This window comes from Dromaius novaehollandiae, chromosome 4, assembly GCF_036370855.1.
Source record: "Dromaius novaehollandiae isolate bDroNov1 chromosome 4, bDroNov1.hap1, whole genome shotgun sequence".
Taxonomy (NCBI): domain Eukaryota; kingdom Metazoa; phylum Chordata; class Aves; order Casuariiformes; family Dromaiidae; genus Dromaius; species Dromaius novaehollandiae.
In genome coordinates this window covers 7,785,739-7,797,912 of record NC_088101.1, presented here as the reverse complement: position 1 = coordinate 7,797,912, position 12,174 = coordinate 7,785,739, and positions in this window count along the sequence as shown.

The window sequence follows — 12,174 nt, the reverse complement described above, 5'->3', positions numbered from 1 at the left end:
CCACCCTCCAGAAATAATTCATGTGAGTGCACTTAAGGAACGGGAGATGTAAATACTCCAGTCACCTTTAGCGTTTCTTTGTATAAAATGTTTGCTTTCCCTTTGAGTAGCTCCCACTAGGAAGAATCTGTCTTTTTAATGATCTGAATGTCACTAATGAAGCGCACACAAATAGATATTACTTTGCTCTGTCTAAATTGCTGGAAGACAGATCAGTTGGCCAGGACAGTTAATAAGGTTTGCATTACAACAGCCCATTGATTGAGGTCTCATCAGAAATGGAAGATCTGTCCTGGCAAGCTGTGTATACAGCACGGCACAAATAGAGACTATAAAACTGCCCAGCCCTGGAGAGTTCAGAGTTTAATTATACAAAACTAATATGCAGTGGAGGGGCTAACAGAGGGGTAGTAAATTCCTTAAGGCTGCACAGCACAGAGATAGAGAACTGAGCTCACCTGCATCGGGGCCTGGCCCGGTGTATCATCCCTGAGTTTAGTGTCTGCAAGTACATGAATTCTCTCAGTGGGTCAGTCAGCCCAAACTTTGATATTTTGGGTAGACAGTAGCAGAAAATGCCTTTTTAAAAAGCCCTTAGCAACCCAGGAAGGAAGAGTGCTAGCAGTAAGACTGCAAAGGAAAACCACATCTCCCTCTCTTGATGATGGATGTTCATTCTTTCTCCACTGGAAGCAGGGGCAGCAGGGCACTTGAACTTGGTTCGGTGTGTTCTGATCATACCACGTCAATGACAGAAGTCAGATGTGCTTCGTTAGCTGCTGGTAAAAATGCCAGCCTGACTTTAAATGGAGACTACTCTTTTTTGAATCTCGCCTTGCCAGATACCTCTGCTGGGACCTTGAATCTGAGAGTCCTTAGGTGTGTGGCAGCAGCACTCTTGTTTGTGCACTGCCTTACCGCACTTTGAAGAAATGCCTGTACAGGTTTTGGTGGTGCTTTCTTCAGCGACCCTCCATCTCCACCTCAGTTTTATTGCTTTCCTTTCTCCTGATACTGTGTGCGTGATCTATATTTCACTTGCATTTATCATCCGTGGCCTTTAGCAAGCACTTCTAGCTGAGGTTATAGCCTTTAAAGCGCAGGGGTTGTGGGGAAGTTGCTTGTTTTCCAAATGGACGGCACAGATGAGCAAGTTCTCCACCTCCAGCAAGAGGACATGGTAACAGTAAAAAGAACATGTTCTCATGATAACTCGTGAGTGGGAAGGATGTAAACTGCAGCTTCTCACAGTGGAATAACTTACATTTGTTTGTGTTACTCATCCTCCTCTTAACTCTGCTTATCTTCTCTCCGTCTCTTGGGAACCAGGCTCCTAGGCTGCTTGAGATCCCTTTTTTACTCTGCACCTACACAGGAGCAAGTGCAGTGGGGCCTCGCGGTGAATTGTGCCCATTGGTAGGTCTGGATGGAAGGGAAGGAATATTTCAGAGGATCAGGCCCTCAAAAATATCTGTCAGTGTAAGTAACTGTTGTTGTTGTTAGATGTGCAAGCCACAAGACGTATCCTCACCCTGGAGAAGTCTCCAGCTCTGTCTTCCTCAAGAGCATGAAACAGAGCAGCAGAAGAAACGGAAAACTTTCTCTCTAGTTTACTACTTAATAGTAGTAGCAAACACTCCCTCCAGTTCCTTAGCCAATGAGCCTCATGCTTCATATAAGCAAGACTGCCTAAGGAGCGCTTTTCCTCAGAGTGCCTCCTGTCTTAGAATCATTTGGGTGTCTTCTCCCAATGTATGAGGATCTGGTACAGCTAATCAGTGTGGGAAAGTCCTACGTTACAAAACTTCACCTTGCTTTGGAATTTGATGCTGCTGGTTACTACCCATGTATGAAGTGTCTAAGTGATGTTAATTGTGGCTGAGACACTCATTTATCCTGTTGATGAAACTGCAGCAAATCAAAGTAGTCCTAGGTGAGTTCATCCCTCATGTCTGAGATGCCTAAGGCTAATGGCAGTGGGCCACGTGTTGAAAACACACGTACGTTGGAATGAATGAATAAAATCAGGCCATCTTATTGTGTGGGGGGGTCAGCAAGACTGAAAATCGAAGTGGATGCTTATATTAAGTTTCAAAGACATAACTATTTGATGTGCCATGTGGTTGGCAAGCCAGACACCTTAAATAAGCTCCACCTTTCAATCATTAATAAAAATCACGCAGCATGCCCAAGATGCAGTGGAGGATCTTCGTGCATGGTGTGTGTCCTGGGGTGGGAGGAGACCTTAAGCCACTTTGGGCACTATCCTGATTATGCACTGTGCTGAAGGCTGCAGCTGTCTTCCCAGGTAGCTGAGAGACTTGCAGCCTTAAAGAAATAAGGGCAGTTCTCCAAATCCCATAAATGCTGGGGCGCTGGGTCTGATGTGCCTCTTTCTTCAGGCAGGCTTTCCATGCCAGAGCTTTTGAAGGAGTCCTCTGAAAGCAACTTTTTGGCTGTTTGCATTATTACATAAATCTTCCTTGGCTGGAGCTAGAACTTGCAAAGATGGTTTATGCTTTGACCCCCTTTATACTAAATATGCAGACTGAAATAGCTTGAGCATCTGGCTCCTATTTCTGGGTTTTCAGTTCTGGTCTAGAAAGAGGTTATCTGCACATTACAGCTATTCACATTGGAAGTATATTGCATTGCTCTGCTAAAAGGGTAAAGTAACCTGAAACTGGTTTAACTGTCCACTGTTGAAGTAGTGTAAGGTGAATTCCGTGTACTGGCATACCTCGTTTTATTGTGCTTCACTATTGTGCTTTGCAGATATTGCAGTCTTTACAAATTGAAGGCTTGTGGCAACCCTGTGTCGAGCAAGTCTATTGGCGCCATTTTTCCAACAGTATGTGCTCACTTTGTGTCTCTGTGTCACATTTTGGTAATTCTCGCAATATTTCATGCAACATTTTTTTAGACGTAATGCTATGCACACTTAATAGACTGCAGTATAGTGTAAACATAACTTTTATATGCACTGGGAAACCAAAAAAAACTTGTGTGACTCACTTTATTGTGATATTCACTTTATTGCGGTGGTCTGGAACCGAACCCGCAGTATCTCTGAGGTATGCCCGTAGATCATTGTCCTGGGCTTAATATCTCTGTGTCAGCTTTATAAACAGGTTCTCTAAATTTCCTGGGCCTCCAAAAATTTATATGAACCAAATATCAGAAGGGACCAAAAGTTCTGAGGTTTCCATAGGTTTTCAGCTTTTTAAAATAAATCACTTTACAGATTGTTAGCTGTGTGCAAAAAAATCTGTTGTAGATTTTTTTATATATATATATATATACACACACACACACACACACACACACACACACACACACACACACACATAATATTTATATATATAAGTATATATATAAGTATTTGTGTGTATATATATATAAATACTAATATAATTTCTGTTTAGAAAGAGTCTATAAAGGATGCCTAAGTGACTGCTAGTTCTTAGGAGCATAGTGCAGACATGAGAAATGCGTATTAATCACATCAATAGAAATGTTAGAGATGGTTGTAAGATGTGCTGATAAGCAACTTAATGACCTCTTGCACTCCATGAGAACTGAGTCAGGCTTTGTTAAAACATCTGTTGATCTTTCCCTGTAACGTACCTGCATCTTAAGAATGATTGTTGTAGCTGCAGAGTCCTTATTCCTCTTTCCTCCAAATGTCTCGTCGCTCACTCTCTACAGCTTTGTCCTGTCTTCAGGAATGTCTGAAACACTCTTATCTGCTGGAGTTATGCTAACTTGTTTTAGTGTACTGGGAGATGCCTCTCCTTTTCCTAAGTATCTGACCAAGTCCATATTGCATCCACTGGACTGGACTCACTGCCGTTCTGGGAGTTCGTTCCAGTAGTTGTACACGCATCCACTGTCAGAAATGCGCTTTACGGCCGATTGGCATCTAGTGGCATCTAGTTGGTGCTAGAAACCTGTCCCACCCGCAGCTCTCTCAGCATTTCATTTAATGCAGAATCATCCTAAATGCTGATGAATGAACGACGTATTTTTTCCAGAGTTCCAGGAAAATATGTAAATATTACCTGCATATAGATGTACTGCTAGAACTAACACACTGTTAAGTAACTACTTATGGGTCTGCTGGATATACATATTGCAAAGCTTGCTGTCTAGAATACATAGCACACAGTATAGTTTGGTAGCCTGGCTTCACTCTTTAAGTTGCACTTCAACTGTAAGTTCCTCTCATTAGTCCTGGGCTGGAGATCTGCAAAGTCAGAGTAACCTTTAAAGGGAAGCAAGAAGAGATAAATAACATAGCGACAATGGGAAGAGGATGGAGTTGTTTTGGCCCAGACCGCTCATATTTTGGGCTTGCCCATGCAAAGGTGTGGGGCTGGAGTGTGCTGCATGCTTCGTCCTCCCTCGCTGCTGGTCTGCATTCAGTTTAAAAGATTTTATTTCTTCTTTCCAACTCGAAAGTGTAAAAATCAGGGGAGAGAGCTGAGGCCTAAAATAATGAAGGTGGCCCTTGCCATGGTGCTGTGAGAGTGCTCAGCAGGAAATAATTTGGAGAGAGGGGAGCCTCCGCGCCTGCTGTTTTTCTGGGGTGGGTGGATGGGTGGCAGTGTTGGGTGTCCCTCATGTTCCCTGTACAGGTGTTTGTAGGTGGGACGCTGTGACAGCAAAAGGACCTGGGACCATGTACAGAGCAGGAGCACTCAAGGCTGCTCTCCAGGGACCCACTTCTCAGGTTGCTCTGCCCAGGTTGCAGTTTCTTCTCACTGCCAGATCCAATAAGCTAAGTGCGGTGGTAAGAGACCCTGCTGGGGGCTGTCTTTCTGCAAAATGAGAAAAGCTTCGTGCATTGGCAGTAAGCTGTGATTTTTTTTTTCTTCTCTCCAGTGCCTTATAGCCTGAAGGAAGCCATGCGCTACTGTGAGTCAAAGTCTCTGCCTGTAACCTGTGGGAGCTGGTACCATTCCCCTAATAAATGACTGCAAGCTTGCGCTCACTCTACGTTTTGGCAGCTGCGTGCTGTAGGGTTTCCTTGGGTGGGTGAAGGTCAGGTCATCTTATCACTGTGACAAACCAAAAGCAGAGATGGTTGTGTGCCCTAACTGCTTCAAAATCAGGTGCAGGTGTAACCCTCCTGATTTTGTCTGTGTTTTAATATTCAACAGAGGCAGGTTGCAAGCCTGGCGTGTTCCTGAAGGCAATGTGTCACTTGTCATTTGCTGTAGTTAGTTTTTGCTGTGAACTCCTTAGCTTCCTCAGTATGTCGATGCTGTTTGCTCCCGTTTTTGGGAATGGGGTCATTTCTGGGAGAAAACATGCTTTCAGGATGATGTCGGGGAGATACTCTGAACTTGCATTTTCTTGGGCAGTACGAAGATACCGACCAGTTAGAGGCTGGGTACTCAGATCTGGCATTTACTCAAACAGTTCCTTGTAAACTTGCCACAAATGGAAAGGAGGGAAGCATCAGCTTTTCACCTGATGTTTATTATAGCCTGAAGGCACTCTAAAAACATGTCCTGGAGCTTGCCTGGAGTTTGAGGCCTAACATGGAGTTGGTCAATGAAGTTAGATCACAGATCCTTTACGGACAGGACCTCTGTGTTTTGTGGCCTTTCTAGAGGATTTGCTTTTGGAAGTGATTTTGCTGTGATGAAATAGTTGTTTGCTCAAGCTCTTTGGAGCATGTTTCCCACCTTTGATACAGGTTCTGGAGGTGACTTCTGAGGGGCTTATTTGGTTTTGGAAAAGCCAGCTTAGAATTTATTGGTCACATTATAGAGGCAGAGCCCTTGCTGGCTTTTTTTTCCTTTTTTTCAAGCTATGAAGGATTTTAGCTTCGTAGCCATTTCTCCTCTCCCCTTCCCCTCCTTGATTTATGATTCTATTTAACGATGGCTCCTCAATTAGTGTACCAGACTCCTTTGTGAGTGGGGTTCATTGTGATCAATGGTCATCAAGGCTAGCATTTAGTACATCCAATCAATGGTATTCTATATAATGGCTGTGGTATTGACTGATTTCTAATTTTACAGTATGTTGAGCCCTGTTGAACTCTTTTAATATGATAATTGCTTTACTAATCAGTAGTCATGATTTGTGTGCAAATGTGGATTATTGACAACAGCTGATATCCCTTGGCATTTGTATTTGGCTATAAGGAAGACAGATGCGGTGAAACGTTAACCATATCAGTGGATATTAAATAGAATACTATTGGAGACAATATTGTATTTTCATATATTAGATTTTCTTAAAATATAATCTTATTAGATAATATATAAAGATATATTTCTCCTTTTCTTATGGGATAGCTACTAAATACTCATTTATAACTTAATAGACATCACTTATTAAACAGTACATTTCATAACAAGTAATAAACACGTTTATTCACTGATTTATACATAAAATAGTAAATGTGTGTTATCAATTATATAATAGATACAAAAAGAAAAGGCTCATCATATATGGCTAGAGGCCATCTCCTTTATCCATATGATGTATAACTTTACAAAAGACACATAAGATATATATGTGCGTTATTAATAAAAGTGTATACATGCACATCAAATAGAAAAACTTGTATGTTACACTTCATGTAACCAGTCCATTTGTCTTTTTTTGTATTAACTTTATTTTATAAAATATATCTGCAAGACACTATAAGACTATATATAGCCCATACATTTATTAAAAATATCTAAAACATTAACTGAACCAAATGCTACATTTATGCTGATTTTTATCCAGACACAATCTGGATTATTACTGTTCTTTGCATGTCACAGCCTCTCTTTTTGCATTGCATTATGTCGTTACTGAAATGGCAGAGGCTTTGCTCCTCCATCGGTCCCTCGTTATGAGTGACACGGGGTTCCGGTGGGCGCATTAAGCGTGTGCTTCGGTTTGCATCAGTCTGGTCTGCGTGTTGCTCCGGCTGTGGCACCGGGAGATGGCAGCGCTGTACGCGTGTCTGACGCTGCCGTGAGGGACAGACCGTGATTAGTGCTCTTTTGGGAAGTATATCCTTCGTATAACTTAATAAAGTTTAAAAAAGAAAAAGAAAAGAAAAGAAAAGGTAAGTTAATTTATTGTAGAGCAGCGTGTTTTTTCCTTCCTTATGATACTGACATGAATGGAAAAATACAGTATCATTTTCAGCAGTAATTTTGTTGTATTGCAGGCTGAAGCCACTAGAGAGATCGTGAAGCTGTTCATCGCTGTTGTTTTCCTCCCCAGGTGCAGCAGAAAGGCAGGCTGTGAGGGGGAACACGCACAGGGAGGTGCCAGCCCTGCGGCATACACCTCTTGCAGGTTCTCCTGTGCCTGCTCGATTGCCTTTTTGCAGCATTTTTGGCCTTTGAAGATAGTATCCACATCACCTCCTATGCTTGATATGAGAACTGCTCCCACAGCCACTCAGTCACTCCCACGTCAGAGCCCAGGGACTTTGGTCACTTTAGCATAGATGCTTTAAAGGGCATAAAGCGAGGACTATTGCTAAATTGCATTCTGATGCTTCTCTGGTGTTACAGAGCTAAGCTTTAACTATGTGCTAAAATACTTTGTGGTGTTAAGGCCAGCCTATTTAGCAGGATCAAGCCCTGATGCAGCCCACTGAAAAATGTTCAAGTGTGCTGCTTGCTAGAAAGGCCCTAAACCACTGTTTTCAGGCTAACGAGGAGCCTCAGCTATTCCATTCCAAGTGATAAAGTTGTGCTGTAGATGTGAGACCAGATTTTCAAAAAGCCCATGCTTTGGCTCTCTAAATGAAGAGATTAGATGCTTAACATCCATGAAAATTTGCCCCTTTGCCCGTCCTCACGTGACTGTTGCAAATTAGAGAAGCTCTCTCTCATTTTTTAGACAGCAGCGAAGGCCCAGGGTCTGAGCGAGCTGCGTCAGCACAGGTGCATCTGAGACACACTAGGTTATGGGGCACGCCTGCAAGGCTGGCAGATAAATAATGTAGCACCTCTGGGAGACCTCTGCCTTCTGTAGCACAGCTGATAGGTGGTGACTTGATGATGTGTCTCAGCCCACTAGATTTCATGATGCTACGCTCATAAATGCTAAAAAAAGTTGACAATTTGGGGGTTTAGGCTTTGATGTGGGGCTTTTGAGTTTATTTCATTTGCACTTTGCACGTGCAGTCCAGCATTTACTGGACTGGAGAATGAGAGTATGGTAAGACAGGAGTTCGACTCTGGAGCCCTGTTGTTATTTATTCAGCTAGGATGAGGAGCTGTCTGTGCCAAAGATGATATCATGGTTTTCTCAAAATAGAACAACTCCAAAAGGGGGAACTGAAGGAAAAGCTCTGGCCTGGATTACCTGGGAGTCTGTTAGTGGAGACAACAGGAGACTCTCTTTAAACTGCTGTTCCAAATTGGTGCTCTGTAGGGTAACCTGTCTCTTGTACTCTCTGTGAAAAAGGGCTGGGCTGGTTAAAGTACTTGTCTCTGGAGAGGCCACTTAACTGGGAGACCTGGGTGGAGACAGGTGCTTTCCGTGGCCTGGAGTTGCTTGCCTCCACTGCAGTGCATTTCCTATTAGCTGTTTTAGCTTGAGTTTTGACTTTCTTGCTTCTGTTAATCTCATTCTTGGGTGTCTACGTTTCCCCATGCGTTGTAAGGAGAAACTAGGCTTGGGGCTTTTAATGGGGTTTTAATGGCAACTGGACTGCTGAACTTCCAGAAACCTAAATGCCTTTGTGGAAGTTTCCCTTCAGTTCTCACGGTGGGGCCGGCCTGGGCACGGCATTTATGAAGCGTGGAGCGCATCCCACCCTGACCCGAGCTAGAGGCCACGCGCAGTACTGCAACTCAGAGAGTAAACACCGCTAGGCTTAAAAGCAGCGTAAAAGTAAGCCTGCTGTTAATACTCGTGTGTATTTTTAGTGTAATTCGAGTTAGAGGTCAATGACAGCAGAGTGGGAGACTGAAATTCTGGTTGGGTTCCAGGATGCAAAGCGAAGCTGAAAACATCTGACTCCATGTATAGCGCATATCAATTTTTACAGAGAGTTAATAGCAAATACAGTGGTAGAGAAAAAGCATGACCTGCCTGCAATCAAAAGATAAATGAATGGGTGAAGAATTGCGCTGAGTGGTTTCCTGGCTACCTGCCACTCTGGAATGGCAGGAGATAAAAGCGAGCGCTGGGATAACTATGATATATCTGACCATACTTATTTTCAATAAAATACTGATATTTACATGAGATTAAACTGTCTGATATTCTGAAGCTGCCTGGCTGTAGTGACAGGGGACAAATGAAAAGCCACTTTTTTATTAGATCTGACCTACTAGAAATCAATAATGTATAGAATAACTTAGAAAATGAAGAGTGTGACTGCTAAATGCAGGGCCGCTTTCCAGACACTCTTCCTGAATTGGTTCAGTGGGATTTCCTTAATCCTAGAAGCCAAGTTCGCAGCTATACTCCATGGAGTGAAAACCCTGCAGGCTTCCACACTTAAACAGAATAAAATAACAATAGTCAAAGGAACGTAAAAATAAGTTATTGAGAAAACCAGTGTGGTATAGTTAATGAGAATGTTACACGTGCTTTCTCTCAGTCTTTGATCCAGTCCAACTGTCACAATCATGCATTATATGTCCTACAAAAGTTTTTTCCAGGCAATGAATGTAAATGCATTTTCACTAAAGCCATAAAAATATATTATTAATAATCTTTGCAGAACAAATATTAGTACTCTTGATAATTTCCCAGAAAATTAAATAAAAACATCTTTTTGGAGTCACTGAAGGCTCTGTTTTAAATAAACTCAGCCATTTCCTTTTAACTTCAGCTTCTCTCCTCTGCATTATAACTTGTAAAATAAATTGAAATATAATACTTTTCAAATGGAAAAGTTATTTGAAATGAAAAGTTCAACTATTCTGTTCAGGTAAGGTTTTATGAAAATATTTTGTTTCAAGTTTATCAGCACTGCCACATTCTCATGGGATGTGTTTGTTTCTAACAGTTTACGCTTTCTATTGGAAAATACTCTATTAGAAGGTATGACCAGGTGTAGCCTTTTTGCACAAAATAGTCCTTCAAAAAGGAAACTGTGTAAATTATGGAAATTAGCACTGTGTCCAGGACTTCAGTGGGCTGATGCTGCCTTATCCATGCTGAAAGCCTGGTCCCAATGCTTGAACGGAACAAGTCATTTCTATCAGGAAAATAGGCTTACTGGTTAAAGTGGGGCAGAGTAATTGTGTCATGTGTTTTTCACATGCTACAATGCAGACAAATAAAATGGTGGGCTTAATTTGAAAGTGATTTATTGATAGATAAATGATCAGTGGTTATATGTTTTTTAAAAGACAAGGGCCACTGGACAACGAGAGCAAAGGTATGTTTTATTTTTTAATAAGTCAACATTTTTTTAGTAGTTAATAGCCAGCTATTCTGGGATGGGAATGCAAGATAAACACAAAGGTGAACTTCAGCACATTCACGACAGGACTTTGCCAGCATCTCTATCTCTAAAAGGAAGCTGTCAAGTTATTAAACATGTTTCTTCCTTACTGTACCAGGCAGAGAAGAAGCTTCTAAGAGCAGCCCAAGAACAGCACTGCTTTTCTCCAATTTAATATTAATGGCTTTGTGAAATACTCATGCAAGGGGGGAAAGGATACCTGAATGCAATAAAATAGGAGTTTCTGTTTACATGTTTGCGGTCTCGCCTCTGTCACACTTCTGTTCAGTTTGCACAGAAGGGCTGGCCATGCCTAAAACTGTGCTTCCTTAAAATTTCTTTTTGCTGGCATTTTTTCCCACTGACACATAGCGAGGGCAGGGATAAAACCAGCCATCTTCCCCTGCTCTGAAAAGCCAGCGCTGGTGGGGACTCCGTTTCGTGCTGTGTTGCTGGAGCCTGCAGGTGTTGGGCTGCCTCTGGGGTCATCCAGGATGGGCCAGGGGCAATAGCTGGGTTGCTACACTAGCAAACATCTTAATCTTGTGTGATGAAATACTACAACTAACCATCACCAGAACTTTCCTCTGATGTTTGAGGGACACCGGTGGATTTCAGCCCTCTGTGCTTCAGGATTTTGTCCTATGGCACAAAATTTCACATACACTGTGCTGGTTTGAATCATTTTTGCATTCTACTAAAACAATGATTAACCAGTGCATGGACTAGATCAAAGTAATCTTTTTTTTTCCCCTTGTTTTCAAGATTTTGTCACCAAACCGAAAAGCTCTTTGCATTGCACAGGTTTATTGCTATTGCAATGCTTGCAGATTTTATTGTGTCCCTGAAGATGTTAAAACCTGATGGAGGTGAAATCTGTATGACGCTGTAGGGTGAACACGGGGCTGTTCCCCGCAGCCGCAGGACTGTGTGCGTTGCTGCTGCCTTTGCTACATCTGCCCTTTGGTGAGAGACCTCTGTTCCTTCATGCAACACGAAAACAACAGCCAAAACACCCCGAAACCTTTGGCCTCTGCCACTTGTAGCTGACGTGAAGATTCATGAGCGGGTAATAAATACCCTGTGTTGCTTCCTGCTTCTGAAGCAAGTGACAAAATACGGATTTAACTAAAGTGCCCATGGGTGTCTGTGTTGTATCACCCCATCTTGAAAGTAATGTCCTTTTAATTAATTTCTGTTCCAAGCTGCTTTCTGACCTTGCCGTAGGCACTCTGGTATTAATGTGTGTATGGCCCAGGCCGGGCAGCACCACAATTAAACACCTGGGGGGGGGGGGGTCTTAAAGCCCCCGAGTCTAATCGGGGTTCTCCCTGGGAAAACGTGAAGCCCTAAACTCGTGCTCCCCAAAGAGGCCTCTTTCTCGAGCAGCATCGTCTGTTCTCCTTCAAGGAGGTCCTCACTGGAGGAACATCTGCCTCATGGCAAAATAAGCGACATTTTCTGTGCACAAGCAGTGCAGGGGCAGGCTTGGCCCGGCTGAACGGCGTGTGTAGTGAGTGTGAGGGCCTCGGCTGCTTCCCAAGGCCACTTTCCCCTGCCTCCAGGCTGCAGGAAACACAAAGGTACCCAGTCCTCTGGGCAAAAAGCTCCTGCGGCTAATTCGGCAGGGAAACCTCCTCTCAGGCGGTCATAACTACTGCGCTATCTTGTTAATTAGTATTTATGGTAGAAGACGCTTCGCCGGCTTGCAAAACTTCGGTTCTCGGGAAACCGCTGCCATG